Genomic DNA, 21,663 nt, shown 5'->3' on the forward strand with positions numbered 1-21,663 from the left:
TCTCAAAACTCTGACTCCTGAGGCTTATCGCTGGTTCCCTTTCACAGATCACCCTGTCAGTCATCTCCCCCCAGGAGACCATGGCTACACCCTCCTCTTCACCTCCCTTCGTCTGCATTTCTTCCAAAAGGTTGAACCATTTGTGTCAAATCCATGCACAAGCAGCAGCAGCAGCAGAGCCGGTGGAGATATCAAGAGAGCAGATGAACCTGGAGGAGGCCTTCTATCTGGTCAGACACCATCTGGAGCAGCAGTCCTACCTGTCACAGCTGATGATCGTCCACCAAGAAATGTCCCCAGGTCAGACAGACCCAGCTTTTGAGCGCCGTATCTGCAGGATCAGTCTGTTGGCCTCATGAACAAACACCAAGTGGACTTTCTGACCTCCACAGTGCAAACAGAAGGCTCTTATCTCCACTGGCACAGACAGACGGCCTCGTAGTTCACTGCAGCGACTTCATCACAACAAGACTGAGCAGACAGTGCAACCTGCGGCCGATCGAGTCCCAGCCACGCTGAAGTGACGCGGCCGAGAGGTGAGGCGAGGGAAGCAGGAGACGGCGCTCCACACCACAAGAGCTCCAGCTCCAGTGGATCAGACGCCGCACAGCGCCAGCACACACCTCTTCCTGACCCGCCGTGGCCTTGCGGGGATCAACACAGGTTCGAGTGCGTGGCATCGGTAAACACGGCGCTGCTTCAGCTCCAAACACAAGGCAGAGGAACCCCGCAACCCTCTGGTCTCCACAGATCAGTGATCAGTCGGAAACGATCGAGTGGCACTGAAACCAGGAAAGAGAGAGGTTGACATCAAGACTTGGATTACTGTCACTGTATATGCTGTCTAGATCAGGGCAGGAGGTCTAATCCGCCTCCAGGCGCCTGACATCACAAAGAGAAGGAGATGTTTACTGCCATCCACGCGCGCACGCACGCGCACTGAGCAGAGAGGCAGATGAGGAGGAGACCACTAAATCCTGCATGTTGACAGACAGCAACACTCTTAGTGTAAATGGTTTTATAATTAATGTTCTCACGATAATCCCGCATCTGTCCTGAAATGTAGCGCTGCGCCTGCTAAATGGATTTGCTTCGCTTCTTTACTCACTGCTCCACTCTCATGTATGTTACGATGGAGCTGAATGCTGCGCCACAGCTTCATAACCCCAATTTAAAACAACCACCAGGGATGAAATGACAAGACTCCGACCTCCAATACAAGAGACAGACACGGCTCAAATGGGAAAATTTGTTTGGGCAGAGTAAGTGATGACAGTCTGAATGACGACACCTAAGGTCAGGTCGAGGGGGCAGCAGCCTGAGATACAAGTCATGAAATCAGCAGCCATGGATTTTTCATTTGCAGAAATGAAATATGAGGAGCTGCGTGTTGCAAATCTTCATGGTAAAATAGAAGGAAAAAAACAATAAATATATACAAATATGGCGTTTGAAAAGTGGGAATCAGATTCGATTAGTCAAAATGTTGCCCACAAAAAATGTTTGGATTTCCAGAGACATTTCTCTCAAGGAAATGTCTATATGTATGAATCATATCATTATTGGTTTAAAAATGTATTCATGACCATATTTAACTAACATTAGCATTTTATTGTGACATATTTGGACTGATTTCTTTCAATCCATTTCACACTAAATTATACGTTTTATGGATTCATTTGACTCAGACTCCCAAACTACACTGAGCCACATCGATAAAATGTGGATAAAACGTCATCACAGTCTTCTATGCCTGGCTTGATCATCCTTTCATTCCCCTCATTCCGCCGAGCCAGCGGTGGAGTCAGGGCTGCAGACTGGTTTCACCTGCCCCCCGAGTGAGTGACACCTCCAGCTGGACTCACACACCGTATGAGCAGCGTATCAATGGGTTGGTCACATGTCACATGTGGAGACGCAATTCTATTATTTGACTCGACGGAAGTCGAAGTCATCAAAAACAGTGACCTGGTCAGTGAAACAGGGATTCAGAGGAATCACTGAGTCCACGCCACTAACAGCCGGTTCCTCGTCTTCATTTTCACCTCCATCTGCCCAGGCACTTTCTGACACACTTCAACGCAGCGTCTGTGCTGCGGCTCCAACTCTGGCTCGCTCTCTTCTCTCTCTCTCTCTCTCGGAGAAACGGTGTCCAGCAGGACGCCTGAGTGCAACATCCATGGTGGTTTGGCTTGTCACAGCTGCTTCGCTCACAACAAGCTAGCACCGGTTCACAAGCCAGGAAGTGCCGACTCAGCAAGTGCTGTCAGCACCTTGTGCTTCCACTACTGCGACAGGGAAGGCCCGCGCTTGTGCTCTGGCAGGACTGGCTGGAAGAGCTGTCAGACGGTCCCACGCACGCACACGCACACACGCACGCACATGTGCGCTGCTGGAGAGTGATATCATCAGTGCAGATCCAGAGGCTCTCATATCATGAAAGGAGTGTGGAAGAGGCTCCGCTCCACTCCCCCCCTCTGGGCTTCAGGAGGTCGTAATGAGTGTGTGGATTTAAGGCGTCTTGGACAAAATAATCACGGCACGCGGCCCCTCATTAAAGAGCATGAAGACTTCGTAATCACATCTGGCTGCAAATCCTGCGCCTTTGTTTACCGCGCCTCTCTGCTCCGCCTGATTTGGCGACATCCTTGTGTTTGCAGGGACTGGCTCCGCCACCACAGCACTTCCCACGGTCGCTGTTTAACAACGGGGGAAGAGTAGTGGCACACTTCCGAGTTGCGGGAATAGCAGTCGAAACACTGGTAGTGTTTTTGCAAGGGAGCTGGCATTTTGACAGGAATGTCATGATCAACAGTAGCTTAAGAAGTAGTCGGTACACAGTAGTAGCGCTCGGACTTGAGAGGAGGTATACTGCGAGCATGGCAGTGGCAGCAGTTGTGTTTGACTAGTGTCAAAAACAGAAGTTGTAGTCATGACAAAATCGTAGTATTTTCAGTCGCAGCAGTTCGATACAAGCAATTTGATATTAGATGAATTAAAAGTAGTCATTTATTGTTCATGAGGCGAGGAAGAGAGTGCAGACGGGTGGAGACGACTACATAGAAATGTAATAAAGACCACTAACATCGCAGCCAGAGTCGCTGGAGTTGGCGTGTGTGAGAGGTTCAGACCACGGACGTTACGGAGGTGCAAGTGACGATGTGTAGTCTGAAAACGACTTGTCAAGGTTCAGCAGATGCCCAACGAGCAGCAGTAGCTGGAGTGACACTGGGAAATGGTGCCCTTGCAATAGTAGTAAAACTGGCAGAAGAAGTATGGGGTGTGTTTTCCACTCACTTCCATAGAAGAAGCCACGAACGCTGCTCAGACACGGTTGCTGGCGGCGGTCGGGCTGAGAACTGAGGGGCTCCGCCCCTTCTCTCCTCCCAGATTACCGCCGCTCTCTCATCGGAAGTACAGCGAGTGACTCACAACGCCACTTTTCAGGTCGTAAAAAACACTCAAGTGGACACCACTTCCTCGATGACTCAGACGTGAGTTGCAGACAGCTGTTGACTCTGAATATTGGCGGAATAAAGCTGCGTGGCAGAGAGCAGGACCGGATCTCCGGAGGAGGGCACTGCAGCCCATCCAGTCGATTCCCTCTGCACAAGTCAGTGCCGCCGAAGAAGCCCGGGCGTCTCGGACGGGAGCGAACAAACACCCGCCTTCTTCCAGCAGCACAGCAGCAGCTCCCAGCAAAGGCAGACCACCAGCCGCACGTGGGCACGAGTTAGCTGGGCGACGGCGCCCAAACAGAAGAACGGAGGGTTCAGCTGGACAAGACAGAGCTCGGCCCCATGTGGTGGATCCTGTGGGTCTGCAGATGACACCAGGCCAGAACTCTGCTGGCGACACTTGTTGTTGGGGCGCAGGTGAGGGGAGTGGGCAGGGGAAGTATTTGGAATAGATGAAGAAGACAAAGAGCTTGTGAAAGTAGATTGTGATGCGGCGCCCTCAGGGGGTTTCTCTGTGTGCACCAGGCACAATGGGCCCGGTCCAACTGAACGTGTTGGGAGTGAGCGCTTCACCGCCTCAGGCCTCACTCTCACCACGCTGAGGTGGGGAAGGGCACGTCACCACGCTGAAGCTGAGGTCACCACAGGACTCAAAGGTGCGTGCGTCACGTGTTGGGCAGCCAAATGCTGATGCGGACTCTGAGGCGAGGCAGGGTCCGCCCGCGAAGGCCCCCTCTGCCGCCCCCTGCCTGTCAGACGGAGCAAGGCTTTGCTCACATGTGGCACCAGACTGACTCCACAGCCACGGAGTCACAGTCGGTCCAGACTCAGCAGCCACATTTGAAAGTGCATGAGAAGAGCCTTCTAATGAGAGAGACTCATTTTCTGCCTGGACACGTCTGTTGTGATAGTCACACCCTGACACCAGGCGCCCGGGGAGGCGGCGCCGACAAGAAGCGGCAGGTTTGGCTTTCACTCCACGTTACAGTGCGGATCCAGTTGCCCCCGGGACTGGAGCGACCAGGAGGGCCTGTCCCCCTGCAGTACACGGTTGTGTTTGACACAGTCCTGGCGCTGCGTCTCACGCTGATCCATCCATCTGAAGTCAAATCAGACTTGACCGGAGAGATCCCGGACACGTGCCACGGCTCTCCGCCCATTCAGCCTCAGCTTCGCTGCCTGTTTGGACTGGCGCGGACAGTGTGGCCGGAGGTCGGGGCCTGGCGACGCTGCCTCCGTGTGTGTGCACTCAGTTAATCCGGGGCTCATCCCGGCACACACAGATGTCGGCGCACAGCTGTGCAGCTGGATTTCTAGAAGCAACGGATTACTGTGGGCAATAATCTGTAAGAGTCATCAAGAGGATCTTAAGATCTGGGCTCTTCTGGAATGAGGTCAGTGGAGCGGCTTTACGGCCCTTGATATCTTCAGAAGGAAGGGTCAGGAGGCGTTGCTTGGAAGAACAGGGGACTTCACCTCCCCTCAGGAGAGAGGAGGCAGAATCCTGCTGCGTCTGGGGGTCAGGTGACAGACAGGGAGGCAGGGAGGTATGGGAATAATATTAAATTACAAAATAAATATATTAATTAAGCTATATTATTAAATAGAATTTATAATGGGTTGTTAAATAATAAAAGGATTGAGTTCAACAGATGCAGGGTAAGGGTAAGGTGTCCTCAAATTGTCCCTGTATCTAAGAAAGAATGTGTGGAGTAAAAATGGTGTGTTCTAAATGGCAGGAATGGCATCTGATATGAGGAACCTTTTGGAGACCATCTGTGGCGTCGTAAACCAATTAATCAGGTGGAGAACGGATGAGTTGACAGAAGCAAGATACCAAAGAAGGACGTATTGGGTCATCTGCTCCGCCATTGTCGCCAATAAAGGACAGATGTATAAACATCCTAAAGGGATTTCCAGACGTGGTGGAGGCGACACAAGATTTGGAATGCGACTCCAGTGGCCTGGACCATAAGGAGACCTGGACCAATCGGTGGAGACTGCACCCCAAGATTGAAGACTGCAGACTGAAAGCATATAAAAGGGGTCAGGGCCAGATAGTCTTTGTCACTCTACACCACTGGAGCTAAGGCTAAGTCAGGCGTAGTTGTGGACCCAGAGCTCTGTTAGGGTAATTAGACTCCTCTGTCAGGGAATAAATTCTTTTTGATTTTAAGTTGTGGGCTTTTGGTAGTCATTCTCACGAGTAAACGAACACGCGGAAGATACATTAAAGGTGTAGATTCCTACAATTTGGTGACCCCGACGTGATCGTGAGGTGGCTGGATAACAGGACAGAGGAGTCGGACTTGATTTCTGTTGGACGATTGGTCTCCACGGTGCACCGGACTAAAGGTGAGCAGAAACCTGTTTGAGATATCACGAATTCTGCATATTGGATAAGAACTATTTTGGAGACTGGTTGGAAGACAGTGTTTGGTCCATAGTCATTTTAGTTAAAGACAAAAGTGGGGTTTGGTTCATTTTTTATTTGTGAATGCAAATCAGCCAGAGAGCGGGGTTTGGTTCATTTTTTATTTGTGAATGCAAATCAGCCAGAGAGCGGGGTTTGGTTCATTTTTTATTTGTGAATGCAAATCAGCCAGAGAGCGGGGTTTGGTTCATTTTTTATTTGTGAATGCAAATCAGCGAAAAAGCGGGGTTTGGTTCATTTTGCATATGAATGCAAAGCAGCCATAGAGCGGGCTTTGGTTCATTTTGCATGAACGCGAGTCAGTTTGGAACTGGACTCGGTTCTGTCCCGCCGTAGACTGGCTTGAGATCGGACGCGATCTCATTTTGCAATGTTGCTGTACACATAGGGGATTTTTGGGACCCCCTGAAACAGCGTAGAGTTTTATGCCTGGTCGGATACCAGGAGAATAGAGTTTTATACTTGATCGGATATCAAGACAGAGTTTTATGCCTGGTCGGATACCAGGAGAATAGAGTTTTATACTTGATCGGATATCAAGACAGAGTTTTATGCCTGGTCGGATACCAGGAGAATAGAGTTTATACTTGATCGGATATCAAGACAGAGTTTTATGCCTGGTCGGATACCAGGAGAATAGAGTTTTATACTTGATCGGATATCAAGACAGAGTTTTATGCCTGGTCGGATACCAGGAGAATAGAGTTTTATCTGGGTCTGATCCCCAGTATATAGTTTTTTATTTTTGACTTTTATTTTGATGGTCTGCGATAGTGAGGTCAGGAACTTATTTTAAGATTTAAAAAAAAAAAAAAAAAAAAAAAAAAAAAGAGAGAGAGAGGAAAAGGTAAATGTGCGTATTTTACACGGATGTAATAAGTAGAATCACGAGAGAAAAAGATGGATGACTTGTATGCAGAGATAGAGACACAAGTTTTGGCTGGGGTGGATAAGGAGAGAAAAGAAAAACATAGAAATAGATTAAATAAAGAGTGGGTGGTGTTAGGGAAGGAGAAGGAATTTCTGAGGCAGAAATGTACTATGAAACATTTATCTGAGAATTTGCAGCAGAAGGAAAGAAGAGTTGTGGATAAAGGAAAGAAGTTGAAAGATGAGGTGAAAACAGCTACATGGTTGAAAACAAGGGAGCTGAAGGAGTTGATAGAAGAGAATGAGGAGACCAGAATGCTGTTTGTGATATGATGGTAGTGGCTTCAGTGTTAGGGGAGGAAGCAGCCCCACCCCCCGTGACGGAGTCCACAACAGGTCACAGACAGGAGCGCGCAGACGAGCTATCCAACTATCCAATGATGATCAACAATCAGGGAGTATTGCAGTATCATGAGTGGGAGATGAAAGATCTGACCCTGGTAACTAATAAATTGCCAAGTTTGACTGCAGGTGGTGAAGAGTGGATTGGAGCATTAAAGACACATATGGACAGCATTTTACTTGCAGTTGGCGATGTGGTGAGAGTCACCCGTGCATGTTACAGTTCAGTATAACAATTTGACCAAATTCTTTACATGACTGGACTTGATTCTGTAGAGTTAACTTCTCCTTTTGGAGGTTTTGCTTCTTATTTTTTACAGTGATCAGAGACTTGTTCCCTTAAGTGCCCCGACAGTTCCGACTCTGCCAGACTACACGCCAGCCACGGACCCCAGCTCTCACTATGACAAGTGCCTGACTCTGTGGACCGATAAAACTGCTGCACGTGCGTCCAGAAATAATGCAAAAGAGGTGGTTTTTGGAATTGTAATCATGAAAAGAAGTTAAATCAGAATTGGGTATAAACGTGGATCTGATGGATGCTGAGCAAAATATTTTAAAAGACATGTTCATTATCTCAAACTTTTTGCAGATCATCACGCTGAATCTGAAAAAAAAATGGCAAGGGCAAGCAGGACCAGCTTTTGAAGCTGCGACTCGCACCAGTCCGTCGCAATGCCATGATTCACAAACAAAGAGGGAAAGGATAAAGTTAAAGGGGAGAAACAGATGTGGATGGATCAGGGAACCGGTCAATCGAGAGGCAGAACCATGGATCGTGGGAGGGGTGACCCTGGAGGCGGTAGGGGAAGCATCACTCAACCCGCCTACCAGCAACAACCTCAAGTGTGTCATCGCTGCGGAGATCCAACCCACTGGGTGAGAGACTGTCCACACCCTCCTGTGTTACAACAAAGTTTTGGAGGAGTGGCAATGAGAGGCAGCCAGACCCGGACCTAGGGGAGGGGGAGCCCCCAGAGGTCGAGGTGGTCGAGGACCAGCGCCCTGGAATCAACAACCTTATCTACCGCAGCAGCAGAGTCCAGTCTCTGTCAAAGTGGAGGGACAGACTGTCAACATGTTAATGGACACTGGAACCACACTGTCCACCATCAAGCCTTCGAATCCCACCAAAGAGACATTCTGGAAATCACATGATGCTGATGGGACTCACATGAACTGCAGCCTCAATGACTCAAGAGCAAGAAGGGGAAGGTGGTGTGTACTCAACCTTCCTGCTGTGGAAGCCCTGGAACGATCCAGTGGCCTCATTAAGACCTCCGATTGACCCCCTCCACCTCACTCTGTTTTATGGCCAAAATCAAGATTTGATCTACCAAGAAGCATTTGAATCAGTTAAAGGGGGAAGAATGGCAACTCTCAAGTACCTGCATTTATGTAGGGAAACAGGGAGTAGCTGTACCTACCAAACTGACGTCTTCACAAGGTGAGTGGTATATGATGTCCGAAACATCTAATCCACACATCTTTCTTGAACCAGTTCACGAGCATGTGCTCAGAGAGCTGGGACCCATGGTGAAGCAGTGTGAGGCAGCGGAAGACTGACAGAGTGGGCAAGTACCAAACGTGCCGTTTTCACCTTCGCTAAACACTTTTTGTATCCAGGATAAAACAGGAGATTCAGATGTTCTGGCCACACTAACTAGGTTTCACGGACGAGAGCGCTCTGATCATGAATTATCAGCAGAGCTGTTGGACACCCTGCCTGATTCGCTGTGGTCATAAAGACCGGCGGACGTGGGCCACTGTGTCGATTGTGAACCGGTAACGTTTGAAATCACACCTGGCGCGTTTGTTAATGTTCCACAATATTCACGTAAACAGGAGGCGCCTGAGGGGATTGCTAACACTCTGGATGGATGATGGGAGTCAGGAGTGCTGGAGGTTTTCTCATCGGCGTGCAACACACTTATTTTACCAGTAAAGAAAGCAGACTGCGTTAATTATCGTATGGCACATGACCTCAGAGAAATTAATAAGGTAACATTAACATTGTGCGTTCCAGTGTCTGACCCGCACAGATGTTGGAATGTGTTAAGTCCAAAATTTCAGTGGTTTAGAGTGAGCGATTTGGCAAATGCGTTTTTCTGTATCTTATTAGTTCCAGAATGTAGAAAGTTCTTTGCGTTCATGTATCACATGAGTCCCACAAGGGTGGAAATTGAGCCGTGGGATTTTCAGCCAATATTTGTGTGACATGCTCTCCACTGTTTCATTACCTACAGGTGTTTTCTTGGTATGGTATCTCGACGATCTGTACATTGCGACAGAATCGTTCTGGTATTTGTTTGGAGGCTACCAGGATGATTTTGCTCAGATGTGTTAGTATCTGATGATGTTGTAAACGGTGTACTCAACCAAAAGAAAGGTGAGGATATTTGGATTCTGTGTATGTTGTGAGTTGTTGATTTGGCATTTTGGAGACGCACGGTTTTGTAACAGCGACTGGGGATCCAGTTGCATATGGGGATCTCATTCATAGGTTGGACACAAGGCTGTCAACCCTGCGCGGTGGTGGTAGTTGAATGCCCAGGACACATGAAGGTGAACACATAGGTTGCCAGGGGTAACCAGGCGGCAGATGCAGCGGCAAGGAGGCTGCAGGCTGTCAGGTTTCTCCTCAATGAGGTAAGCAAGTTGAGGACTTGTTACCTGAAATCACTTTACAAGTTATTCAGCAGCTACAGGCGAATGCGCTGGACAGTGAGAAGCAAGACTGGAGTGCCACTGGGGCGTGATGGAACGCTGATCAGGGGCTGTGGTTCAGCCCAGGGAAGGGACCAAGAAGAGTGGTCCTTCCTGATGATTTGTCAGAGTTTCAGCATTGGTCCAACGATGAAGAGGATGATGCAGCAGACGGAGTCAGGGAGGACTCCGGGTGAAGTGGTGGTCATGGACTAAACAGACATGATCACACCGGTGTAGATAAAGAGGTATATGTTGGTGATGGTGGATACTTTTTCAGGACGGCCTGAGGTGTATCTGTGTGCAAGGAAGGATTTGTTGTCTGTCATCAAAGCGCTGGTTAACCATTATATTTCTACCCATGGGTTTTCAGGAATTATCATATCACATCACATCACATCACAGATCGCATGCATTTTACAGCAAAATTAATGGAAAAGTTGTGTAGTTCCTGGGATTGATTTATAAATTTGGTTCTGCATATCATCCCTAATCTCAAGATCACGTTAAACAAAGGAATCGTATGCCGAAATAGCATTTGGCCAAGACATGTGCACAAACAGGGCTGAATTGGCTGTAAGCCCTGCCTATAGTTCTTTTGGCAATCAGACAATCTATTAACCGCCGGACAGGGTTCACACTTTTTGAACTCCTGACTGGTCGTCTGATGCTCGGTCCAGCCTCGGTGTTGCTCCAGCCGGAAGTGGACCCACCAGCCGGCTATAAGCCCTACTGGGAGCAACTTTCTTCATGTTTTTGTGCGCAGGATGATGCGACTTTTGCAGCTGAACCAGACGGACCCCCGCCAGCGTCATCCATTTATCTTCATGTGTTGCAGAGAAAGTGGTCCGAACTACTTTGGACTGGATCTTTTGAAGTCATGGTTCAAGCTAAATGTATTGTCACTAGTTTTTGTTTTCTTTGCTCATTTCATATTTTGCAGGAAAATATAAAAAGGGGGACAATAAGATGATGGTGATGGACAAAGAAGGACAGCTGGTGACTTTTGGGGATCTGGTGATCTCCTTGGGAGTAATGTCATGGCTGTGCAGGCTAACAATAGGGGACAAGGAACCCAACCTGGTAGGATCTGGCAATGAGACCCTAATAATGAATAGGAACAAAAGATCTGCAGAGCCATGAGAGGTTTGAAAGCCATGTCCATCAAACGAAGATCAATGTGGATGACTTGCTACATAATTTGCTGACGGGCTGGTTTGGCAACTGAAAAGGATTGATAATAACATTGTTTATAACAACGATGATACATGTGAACTACTTTACTTTGTGATGGTGTGGATGTTGTATGTAAGTTGTGTTTTCGAAAATGATTAATAGGGCATTTAAGGAGGACGATGGCAAAGGAGTCTATGTGATGCTATGTGTTCCAGGAGACGATGGGAAACATCTGGAAGAAGAAAATATTGTATCCTTGGCATGAAATGTTTGAAATCCTTATTGTCAAGTTTGAATTTTATTTACTTCAATCCTGATATTGATTTTAATTTTAATACCAGGGAGAGTTTTGTGAACTATGTTTGATGTGTTGTTGATCTCTTTAGGAAGAGATCAAAAGGGGGATTATGGGAATAATATTAAATTACAAAATAAATATATTAATTAAGCTATATTATTAAATAGAATTTATAATGGGTTGTTAAATAATAAAAGGATTGAGTTCAACAGATGCAGGGTAAGGGTAAGGTGTCCTCAAATTGTCCCTGTATCTAAGAAAGAATGTGTGGAGTAAAAATGGTGTGTTCTAAATGGCAGGAATGGCATCTGATATGAGGAACCTTTTGGAGACCATCTGTGGCGTCGTAAACCAATTAATCAGGTGGAGAACGGATGAGTTGACAGAAGCAAGATACCAAAGAAGGACGTATTGGGTCATCTGCTCCGCCATTGTCGCCAATAAAGGACAGATGTATAAACATCCTAAAGGGATTTCCAGACGTGGTGGAGGCGACACAAGATTTGGAATGCGACTCCAGTGGCCTGGACCATAAGGAGACCTGGACCAATCGGTGGAGACTGCACCCCAAGATTGAAGACTGCAGACTGAAAGCATATAAAAGGGGTCAGGGCCAGATAGTCTTTGTCACTCTACACCACTGGAGCTAAGGCTAAGTCAGGCGTAGTTGTGGACCCAGAGCTCTGTTAGGGTAATTAGACTCCTCTGTCAGGGAATAAATTCTTTTTGATTTTAAGTTGTGGGCTTTTGGTAGTCATTCTCACGAGTAAACGAACACGCGGAAGATACATTAAAGGTGTAGATTCCTACAGAGGCGAGGAGACTGGGGGCATCTGGAGAGTCATGGTGCAGTCAGAGCCAGAGGAGTCACAGATGAAGACTCGTCTGTGGCTGAGCTGCTGAACAGACACCAGGCGCCAGGCAGTGGGGGCGCTGAGGCACCTTGGTCACCGGCCCCCTCCACGTGTCCACGTGCACGTCCAGTTGCAAAGTTCACCTCAAAGTGCGGGAAATTCCTCTCAAGAAAGGACGCACACTCAAAACAAAATGCAGGGCAAAGGCCAGCGCGTATTGCTGATGGGGATTAGTCAGCAGTCAGCACTTGATTTGTTTTCAAGTCTCAACAAATCTGAGCAGAAAACAACAGAAACCAAACACGGCAGCGCAGCAGTCTGACACATCAGTTCACACAGCACCTGCTGAGACTTGCCGCCGTGTGGAAAAAGTGCCTTGTCAGCATGTTTGCAAGTCGCGTCACGAGTTTGCTTCCAGCTGCTGAGATTCCACGTCACACAAGAGCCAGAGGAAGATCCAGGGCGACGCCAACCCACCGCCATGTTTCACGGAGGAAGGTCATCATCGGCTGTAACTGCGTGTACAGTTACGGATCATTCATCGCAGCTGGACGTAAATATTGGCAGCGTTCATAATGATCCGATTATGGCTGCGGCGCGGCATCCGGAGCTCAAGGACAGGAAAGACCTTCAAGTGAAGCGACGACCTGCGGACTGAGGGGTGCAGGAGGCGTGGCCCGCACCAGCGCGGCGCTGGGTCCTGTCCTTCACTCTCACGGGACGGCAGGACTCTGTCGCTCCACTCGGAGCAGCACCTGTCCCGCCTCTGACCCAGGGCCTCCCCCCGGCTGAACAAGCCCCGCAGCAAGAAAATATGCGGCGTATTGCATCAGGATTGTTGATGGAAGCCCTCCCTCCTGTCAGAGATGGCCAGCTGTTCTCTTACTCCACACTGGACCGGCTTCATCAGAGTCAACTGCAGCCCATGCACTGAACCATCAGGTGTAGATGGGCAGCAGGACACTCAGCACTACCCAGGAGCAGCAGCAGCAGACGGAGCGGAGCGGAGCAGCCGGCAGCGCTTCGCACTCCTTCTCTCTCTCTCTCTCTCTCTCGCAGCACCACCTCGCATGGAAACACAGAGGAGACTGGAGGGTCTCTTGATGGCCCGCAGGCCAGGATCGGTCACCCTCACAACAGCTGATCGCTCGCTCCAGTTTTCACGTCTTTGTCCACTCCACAACAAACAAAGCACTGCATCCAGAGCTGGAGTGTGACTCCCTCGAAAGCCTTGCTCGTTTGTTAAAAGGCTTTGAAAGAGTCCCAACAGAACAGTGTGGGTGAGCGCGGGGAGCCGGATGAGGTCAGAGGTCAGGAAAGAGACGCCACATTTGGAGTGAAGCACACATGCGCTGGTGATGGGAGAAACACAGGGCTTCATTGAAACAACACTGAAGCTCAGCCTCGCGGTCGGCGGCGTGTCCCGGGGCCGACTGGGAAACGGAGATGAAAGGTTGAGGATGTGGCGCCGAATCATGAATTAATGATTCACAGAGACGCGCTTCCTCTCCACCGCGGCTCGGGAACAGTGACTCGCAGACGCAGCGAGGGACAGGCCCAGGGCCACGCGCCAGATCACACACCAGCGCTCACGGCTCACGCTGACATCATGATCACACTGTTTTGGCAAATGCTCAAGAGAGTATTTGAAGTTCTGGTTTGCAGGCGTCGCCGCAGCTTCCCCTCCCTGAGGGTGGGATTATCTCGGCGCTTCCGTCAGTCCAGTTCCAGCTCAGACACCGGAGTCAGCAACAACACAACGCCAGCCGGAGGACGGAGACCTGCGCGCTCCGAGCCGGTCTCAGACTGCTGTGGGTCTGGAGCCCAGACCCGCTCGCTCCTGCCGCAGCTCCACCCACTGCACACGCGTGGCCTTGCCTCTCCAGAGTGAGGCAAGTCCCCACAGCCTCCTGTCACAGTCCTCAGGTCACCACTGGCCCCGACTCGGCCCCGGCAGATCACCACAGGAGAGGGCCACTCAGGTGCTGCTCCTGGTTCTTGTCTTCTCAGGGTCCAACGACTGCTCACCCGGACACCGCCCTCCTGCGGGGCCACATGAGGTTCCGTGGCTGAAGTGAGGGGCCAAAGAGAGAGGAGTCAGGATTGAGACATACGCAGCTTCCACAGGGCAGACGCTCTCACTCTGAGGCCGCGCTCCTTTCTTTCCAACAGGTCCGAGACAAGAAAGGCCCTTAAAATGAGCGCCACTCATGTTCCGTCAGACACCTACAGAGGAAGACCAGCTGGCTCATCAGTGGGCCACAAAGCAGGACAAGCAACAGTTTCGAGAAGCCTTTGATTCAGTGAAGAACCAGCTGAGTGCACGCAGCCAATCAGCCCCCCACCTGTTCCTTCAGCACTGGGAGTCTCATTGGTGGACTCCACAAGCTCAGCAGGAGGCAGCAGCCCTCCGGACGCAGATGAGCGAGAGACAGGTGAGTCCACACGGTGCTTGTGGTCACCACCACGATCAGCTCTTCTCCATATTTCGCACTTGTTGGAGATATGTGGCGCAGTTGGCATCCGTGGCTGCGTGACTCCAGGGTCCCAGCTCACGCTGAACCCCCAGCATCTCATGGACGTGTGAGGAGGCATCTGCGATGGCTACTGACCACTGCCAACAGAGACCTCTGGTGGTCATAATGGAATGCCTTATACTGTGAGGCGCAGGAGCAAAAGACCGTTCGAGGAAAACAAACTTCTGTGCCGAACACTAAAACAGTGCTGCAGTCTTCCACTGCAGCGTGGTGTCTCCACAGCTGTGGGGCACTGAGGAACCTGTGAGAACTTGGTTTCACGCCCCCCACCCGCCTCTTCCTCCCCACTGTTTGCACCCCTTTAAAAGAGCTGTTTTTCAGCGCCACGCTCGGAGCCTGTGGCATGAACACATCACACGCCTTTTAACCAGATGTAGTTCACAGCAGCGCGAGTTTGTTATTCAGCATCCGCCGCCCCCCCCCCCAGCTCCCCCACCCCCCGCTACCCTCTTCACATTCTGCCTCTCGTCTCTCCACAGTTGGTCATGGACATTTTCTATACTTTGATTTGCTGCGAGCTTTACCTCAAGCTGCCGCTTCGCACTGAAACAGGCAGAAAAACCTCTCACACTGGCAGACGGAATTTGCCAAACAACGCAATCACAGCCCAGAGCTTCTCACCCAACACTGACAAAAGAGCCTCCACTGCGGTCGGAATGAACACACTGTCCACAGATGGGACCACGGCAGTGTGAACATCACACTCAAGAGACAAGAAAGTTGGTCAAGAGTGGTCGAGTCTGAATAAAAGGGGCCATTCAGAAGCCTGACACCGAACCTTCAGTGTGCATGAAACGACTTCACAGGCCTTTATTTTGGGGCGTGGACGTGCGAGGTGGACGTGCGAGAGGGTGAGTGGCTTCGATGGGAAGTCGAGTCAAGATGACGTCGCGTTGCAGGACAGTCCCAGTGCCACCAGCATATTTGACTCGGTATTCCAGGGCTAACTCTGGTCATGTGACACGGCAACTTCCCGGGACTGGCTCATGTATCCAGCTTCCTCGCCTCTTGACGTCGATATTGCTCTTCTCCACCAAGAGGAAGCGGCCACTGGAGGACGGAGAGGACGCCATGGGCCTTTGGACACACTCTCTTTTCTAACTTGAATCACTTTGTCACCCCATCGTCAAAAAAGGCAATTGAGATATGCAACCCAAGTTGGTGACGGCGGTGAAGAGGAGAGTGCAGCTGGGGTGCAGCCAGGTGAAGGAGGCAGGGGACACGCGCGTGGGCAGCGGCGACGGTTCGCCTGACCAGTTAGCTTCAGCTGTCGCTCGCTGTGCTGGGAGCATGGTCCAGAGCTGAGCAGGAAGTCCACCAACCACACACCTCTCAAGTCCCGACTCCACAGCCACTCCTGCGTTCATCGCCACAAAAACAAAGAGTCAAATCTGAGCTCCATCTAAATCAGCCCTGAGGAAACTTCTGCCAGCGCTCGGCAGGGAGCCAGCAGACTCCAACTTAGGCATCAAAGTTTAAACAGCCATCTGCTCCCGCAGTGGCAGGAAGAGAAAGGACGGCGGCGACGACCACAACAGCAGAAACGGAAGCGTCTCATGAAGGGCAGCCGAGATGAAACGCTTGAGTCAGAATCAGGTTACTGCCACATGAACACACAGGAGCCAGCAGCGCCGAGCGAAAGAGGCGTCTTTGTGAGGCAGATTCTCAGGTTGACAACTCATGTTGTCATAGCAACAGCAGGTGAGGCGGCAGCGTGTGGCGCTGGTGGCCAGCTTTAATAGGTTCCCGCAACACAGGAAACACCGGCGTGACAAAGCAGGATCCGATTCTCTTCCTAAGCCTAGCAACCTCCAGGCTCCAACAATGGCGGCCATTCAGCCGCTGACACACAAGCTCCAAATGGTTTGAAGACAGCCGAGTCATGAAATGACCTTTGTGTTGCTGGACAGTTGGAACGACGGACATGATGACGGACGTGAAAACACCAAATGTTCACTTCTTATTTGGCTGACTTCACAAACTCTGCTCCAGCAAGAGCAGGTTCCAAGTTTAGACATTTCCAGACGTCACGCATCAGTCAGCATTTAGCTGTAGCTGACGGCTAACAGCTAACTGTGTACGTCATGGAGCCGTGTTGCCGGAAAAAAACAAGAATTGTGCGTCATGAAATAGTCACTTGCTGTCGTGACTTTTGCTTCATGACTTATTCAAGTGTCAATATTAGAGAGGGTGGCGAGCCATGACACTTCTGCGTGAGTCTCCGGCCCTGGTGTCGGGCGGCAGGACGGGGAGGAAGGTGACCGGCAGCAGTCAGCAGCCTCTCCTCCTCCTGCGTGTCGCTCGGAGATCTGGGCCAACGCACCGCCACCAGTCGTGTCGCCGGAGTAGCCACGTTGGTCACATCCGATCGCGTCAGGAAGTCGCACAGCACCAGGACGTCGCAGACGGCGTGAAAAGGTATCCGGAGGAATCCAGATTTTTAGGATCAGTCTTGAGATCTTGAAGAACCCGTTGAGGACTCGCCCACCTGCGTGTCCAGGTGTGAGTTCCTGTGATCGGATGTCCACGGCGTTTCGTCAGCTCCACCCCCTCATCTCTCTCCTCCCGAGACGCGGCTCTCGCAAACGTCCCGAGCTGCTTCACTGTGGCTCCGTACGGAATCAGCCGCGTGCCACGTTTCTAGCTCACGAGTCGCCGTCCGCTGCCAGCGGAGCATCGCATCAAGTGTCTTTATCAAGATCAATGAACGCCTCTTTGGACTCAGACCCACAAGCTGCAGACACTTGTTCCCCGAAAGCATGAAATGAGCAGAACTTGGCCAAGACCGCAGCCTTGGCACAAACTGCCACATAAATAAGCAAATGAAATCCATCGAGGATGGATTCCCCAGATGTAAAGCCTTTTGTGAGCGAGACTCTCGCGCCGCGTCTCCCTCCAGGGACGGAGCGGAGCCAGCGCTCCAGCCGATTCCACCGCAGCAGCGTCTCCGTGTGCACGCTGCCTCCCCGCCGTTGCTCGGCAGGGGGTCCACAATTACGGTGGAAACGCTGGCCTCTGACACCGCTCACTCCAGTGTGTTTGGGCTGAGGAGTCAGCCAGATGTATCATTAACTTGGCCCCGGCCCTCGTCCTGCGGGGACCTCTCCCTCCATGACGGTGCATGATGCAGGACGATAGTCATCGCACGCAGCCGTCTCATCACCGGTGTAATTCACTCAGCGCTCAGCCGTGGCCGGTCCAGCTGCCGCAGAGACATCCCACCTCCGACGCCCCGAGATCATCCAGCTCAGCTCACTCACAGCCCTCGCCAAGACCTTCTGAACAGTGAAAAAGTTGTACCTCAGCTGCATCCCTCTGGAGGTAACTTGTCAGACCCGCCGCTATCTTGGGGGGCGTCGCCCTGATAGAGACGCGGGAGCCTCAGCCGCCCCTCTCCAGCGCCCAGTCTGGGCTCCGCAACACTTGCGAGTTGAGCAGCAGTAAGTTGAAAGTAGGCCACTCGGCTGGCTGTGCGTATGAATAACCTTGATTTTGCTGCACTGCAGTTCCCCGAGCCGGAGAGGTTGAACTCTGCATGCAGATGTGGCACAGCGGAGCCTTCCAGCTCCTGCCTCCTGCTCTCGGGGAACCTGAGCGCAGCGCGCGTGGCCCTCGACAGCACGGACCCGCTCCATCTCTTCATCGACTTCACCCCTCACTCATTCTGGATACTGTCGTCCTTCATGACGTGGATGCAAAGAATATTGGGAACGGTATTTTGACCTCAATGCCACCAACATTATACTGACACGCTGTGTACTTAGAAAGCCTCAACGACATGTATACAAAGAAATCCTATGACCAGTCAAATGATATTTCAGCGGACCGTTTTTCACGCAGTCTATTTTGGTGGTGATTGGTCTCAAGTGGCCTGGTGTTGTTGTACAACTGAGGTCTGGCTGAGGTGCTCAGCAAGCCAAGAGGCCTTCAGCAGGTGGCGGGTCTGGAGCTCCTGGTGAGGAGCTGGCAGGTTCACGCAGCTTCATCATCGCGGAAAAAGACGGACTCACTTTGTCTTCCTTTTTTCGTTCAGCATGGACGTGTATTTATTCCATCGATGAGTGAGTGAGTGAGTGAGTTCTTTATGCTTGACATGCTTCTCCAGCTTATCGTCTTCAAATCCAAGCAGCCTTTGAGACGGACACCAGTCTTTTCAAGCTCATTTGCCAGGCTCCTCATTTCCCATCCGGCCCTTCCTGAGCCATAAATAGTGCTGTGGTGAGCCAGGTGAGGTGCTGGATCAGATCCAGGAGCTCACCTGAGGACAGGTGCGCTTGCATGTCCTGAGGTCCTGAGGCTGAGATCCTGCCGTGATGACGCAGTCATGCAGTGAGGAGGGAAGAGGCGCCTCAGGACGTGTGTCGGGGGCTGCTGAGAAGAGGGGCGCCCAACTCCAGAGCCAGTGCGCCGCAGCATGTCACCCGCCGCCGCGTCAAAGAGAAGCACGTCTGATCCCAAAAACACGGCCCATGGCCTTGAGTCCAGCGAGCAGCTGGAAGGTCACCTGAAAGTCAAAACAGGCCGCCAGATAAGGTGATGAGGAGGGAAGCTGGGGCAGGAGAGGAAGAGGACAGGAGCGGAGGCGACTGAAGCGAGGCGGTGCAGCGCGGCGGCGCGTCACAGGACGCGGAGACGCCAGCGTGGCGCAGGCCTCGCTCTTCTGCTGAGCAAACTCTTCCCGGGAGAACAAAGGTTCCCATTAAACTGCAGCGCGTGTCGCATATTGATTCCTCCTCGCAGACTTTTGTTCGGAGAGCCATTGTGTCGGCCGCATCAACGCCGAGATCTGGGCTGCTCACAAAGGCCGTCATTTAGGTGCCTGACAGCATTGGTCTCTTAATGCAGCGCAGACACCTCCCCCGCCTTCATGAAGTGCCAGGCATCACAGACTCTCATGTTCAGCGGCAAGGTCAAGTCAACACGGGCAGGTGGCGCCCACTCATTCAAGTGCCGGCTCGGGGCCCGAGTCCCCCCGGTGCTACTGAAGCAGGCCGCTTTCTCCAGGCAGGAGTTGGGCTCTGGATGCTGCCGTTGGTCATCACTCTCCTCAGAGCTCGCCTGACCATCTGTCTGCCAGCGAACACAAATGTGTCCCTGATTCTGGACTGCCACCTGCTGTCCCGTTCCACTCATCGCCATCAAGAAGACTTTCAAGAAACACTACATGTCAACGTGAACAACTGGCTCCAGTGAGAAAACAAACGTAGGACCATAATAGAAGTTGGAAAATAGCTTGAAAAATCTTTTGTCGGTAAAATGCATTTCAAATCAATAAAACGAGGTTGGAGAGCAACTCAAACATTTGCTGCCTGTAACGCGTCGTGACATTTCTACGGAACAGTCGGACGGGTCGGCAGCTCAGGAACAGGATTCACAGTCTGCTGTGTGTGTGCTGTTGCGGAGCGGTAACTGGACACCAGTCTGTCGCTGCCCAGAGGCTGCGTGAGCAACACAAGAAGAATGAGGAGCACAGAGCGCCATTCAGCTGCGGTCCACAGACTCATCGTTCAGTCTCCGTCCCCGCCGGCTTCACCGGGCCAGGCGCTCGCTCGCTCGCTCCTGAGGACCCGAGTCTGGCTCCCCATCGCCGTTTCCTCTCCGACATCAAGAGAGACAAACTTGGGCGCCGGGGCCAACGCGCAAAGACCAGGGGCTCGAAGGCCAGGAAGAAGAGACAGGAAGGAGGGAGGCCCGGCCTGGAGAGCAGAGCTGCTGATGTGAGCGGATTAGCAACGGCTCCAGGACCAAGTGCCGTCGCCTCCTGAGCTCCACCACATGTTGGCAGGAGACTCTTGGAGAGCTCCGAACCAGAGGGTGAGCGAACACTGTGCGCCACTCTGACCTCTGACCTGCAGGCCACACTGGGGAGCTTTGACCCAGGGGTGCAGGTGGGTGGCGGGGCAGGGGAGGGGGGGTGATGGAGAAGAAGTTGGAGACTGGAATATCTCGAACATGACGCCCAGTGTTGCGCTCAACTTGTGCGGAGCCTCGTCCGGCAGAACCTCCGGGGTCCAGCTGCTCCTCATCCCGCCCACATTTCCCCCAGCGACACCTCGTTTCCATTCCCCAATCCCGTCAGCGAGGACCAACAACATCAACACGTATCCGCTTTGACGTTTTGTGACGGCGGGAGGACGGGACTATCTGCGGGATCGAGGTTTGGGTTTGAACCTTCAGTGACGCGCCGCGGCGGCTCACGTGCGCGACCCAAACGGTTCCGCCCGCAGCCCTCGGAGGAGCAGGTGCCGCCGCCCGACACCTGGACGGCACCGGGAGCCCGGAGGCGCGGCTCGGTTCTTACCTGGCATCGATGCGGAGATCAGCTGGCAGCCGCAGCGACACTGCGGATAGAAGAGGCTCGTCCCCCCAAACTCTCCCCCCACCCCACCCCGAGCCCAAAAAGAGCAAACTGAGAGGTGCGGGAAGTCCGGCCGTAAAATCCCACTTAGATCCTCAGTGCGGTCCGAAGGCGCGGAGCGAGCAGGCGCCCTCCAGAAGCAGCAGGTCCAGAGCGCGGGAGACCGCCAGAGCCCCGGGAGCTGCGCCTCCCGTCGCCCGCTCAGGAAGCACTGGCGCGCGGGGCACCGCGGGAGGAGAGGGCGTGAGGGCGCGCGCGAGCGAGCGAGCGAGCGACTGGAGAGCGTGTGCGACGTTCCTCCGTGCGGCGCTCTCCTCGACTGAGGTGCTGAGGCTGCTGCAGCAGAGAGTGAGGGAGGGAGGAGGGAGAGAGTGAGGGAGGAGGGAGCGAGCAGACGGATGGTTTCTCCAGCAAACACCGAGCCTCCGCGCTGCTGCAGCTCATTGATGACGCCGTCACGGTCTCTCCTTCACACCGCTGCCCTCGCCACCTCCAGCACTCTGCAGAGCCACTTGTGCAGGAGGCCTCCCTGCTGACCTGCGGATCCTCCTCAGACTCGGCCCCCGGGAG

The 21,663-nt window shown here is 52.1% G+C and overlaps 1 protein-coding gene across 3 annotated transcripts in view; it reads right to left on the minus strand.

Annotated features, from left to right (window-relative positions):
• plxna4 (plexin A4) overlaps positions 1–21,119 on the minus strand; it is a 162,667-nt gene extending 141,548 nt beyond the window's left edge. Inside the window, exon 1 of one of the 3 annotated variants that reach the window (XM_053864191.1) lies at positions 21,037–21,119. The gene's annotated coding sequence lies outside the window, so the exon portion shown is untranslated. Of the gene's footprint in view, positions 1–260; positions 465–21,036 lie in introns of those variants that run through there. The other 2 variants (XM_053864190.1, XM_053864192.1) reach the window with 2 other exon arrangements.
• Positions 21,120–21,663: the final 544 nt, after the last annotated feature.

Source organism: Synchiropus splendidus, chromosome 4 (assembly GCF_027744825.2).
Source record: "Synchiropus splendidus isolate RoL2022-P1 chromosome 4, RoL_Sspl_1.0, whole genome shotgun sequence".
NCBI lineage: Eukaryota > Metazoa > Chordata > Actinopteri > Syngnathiformes > Callionymidae > Synchiropus > Synchiropus splendidus.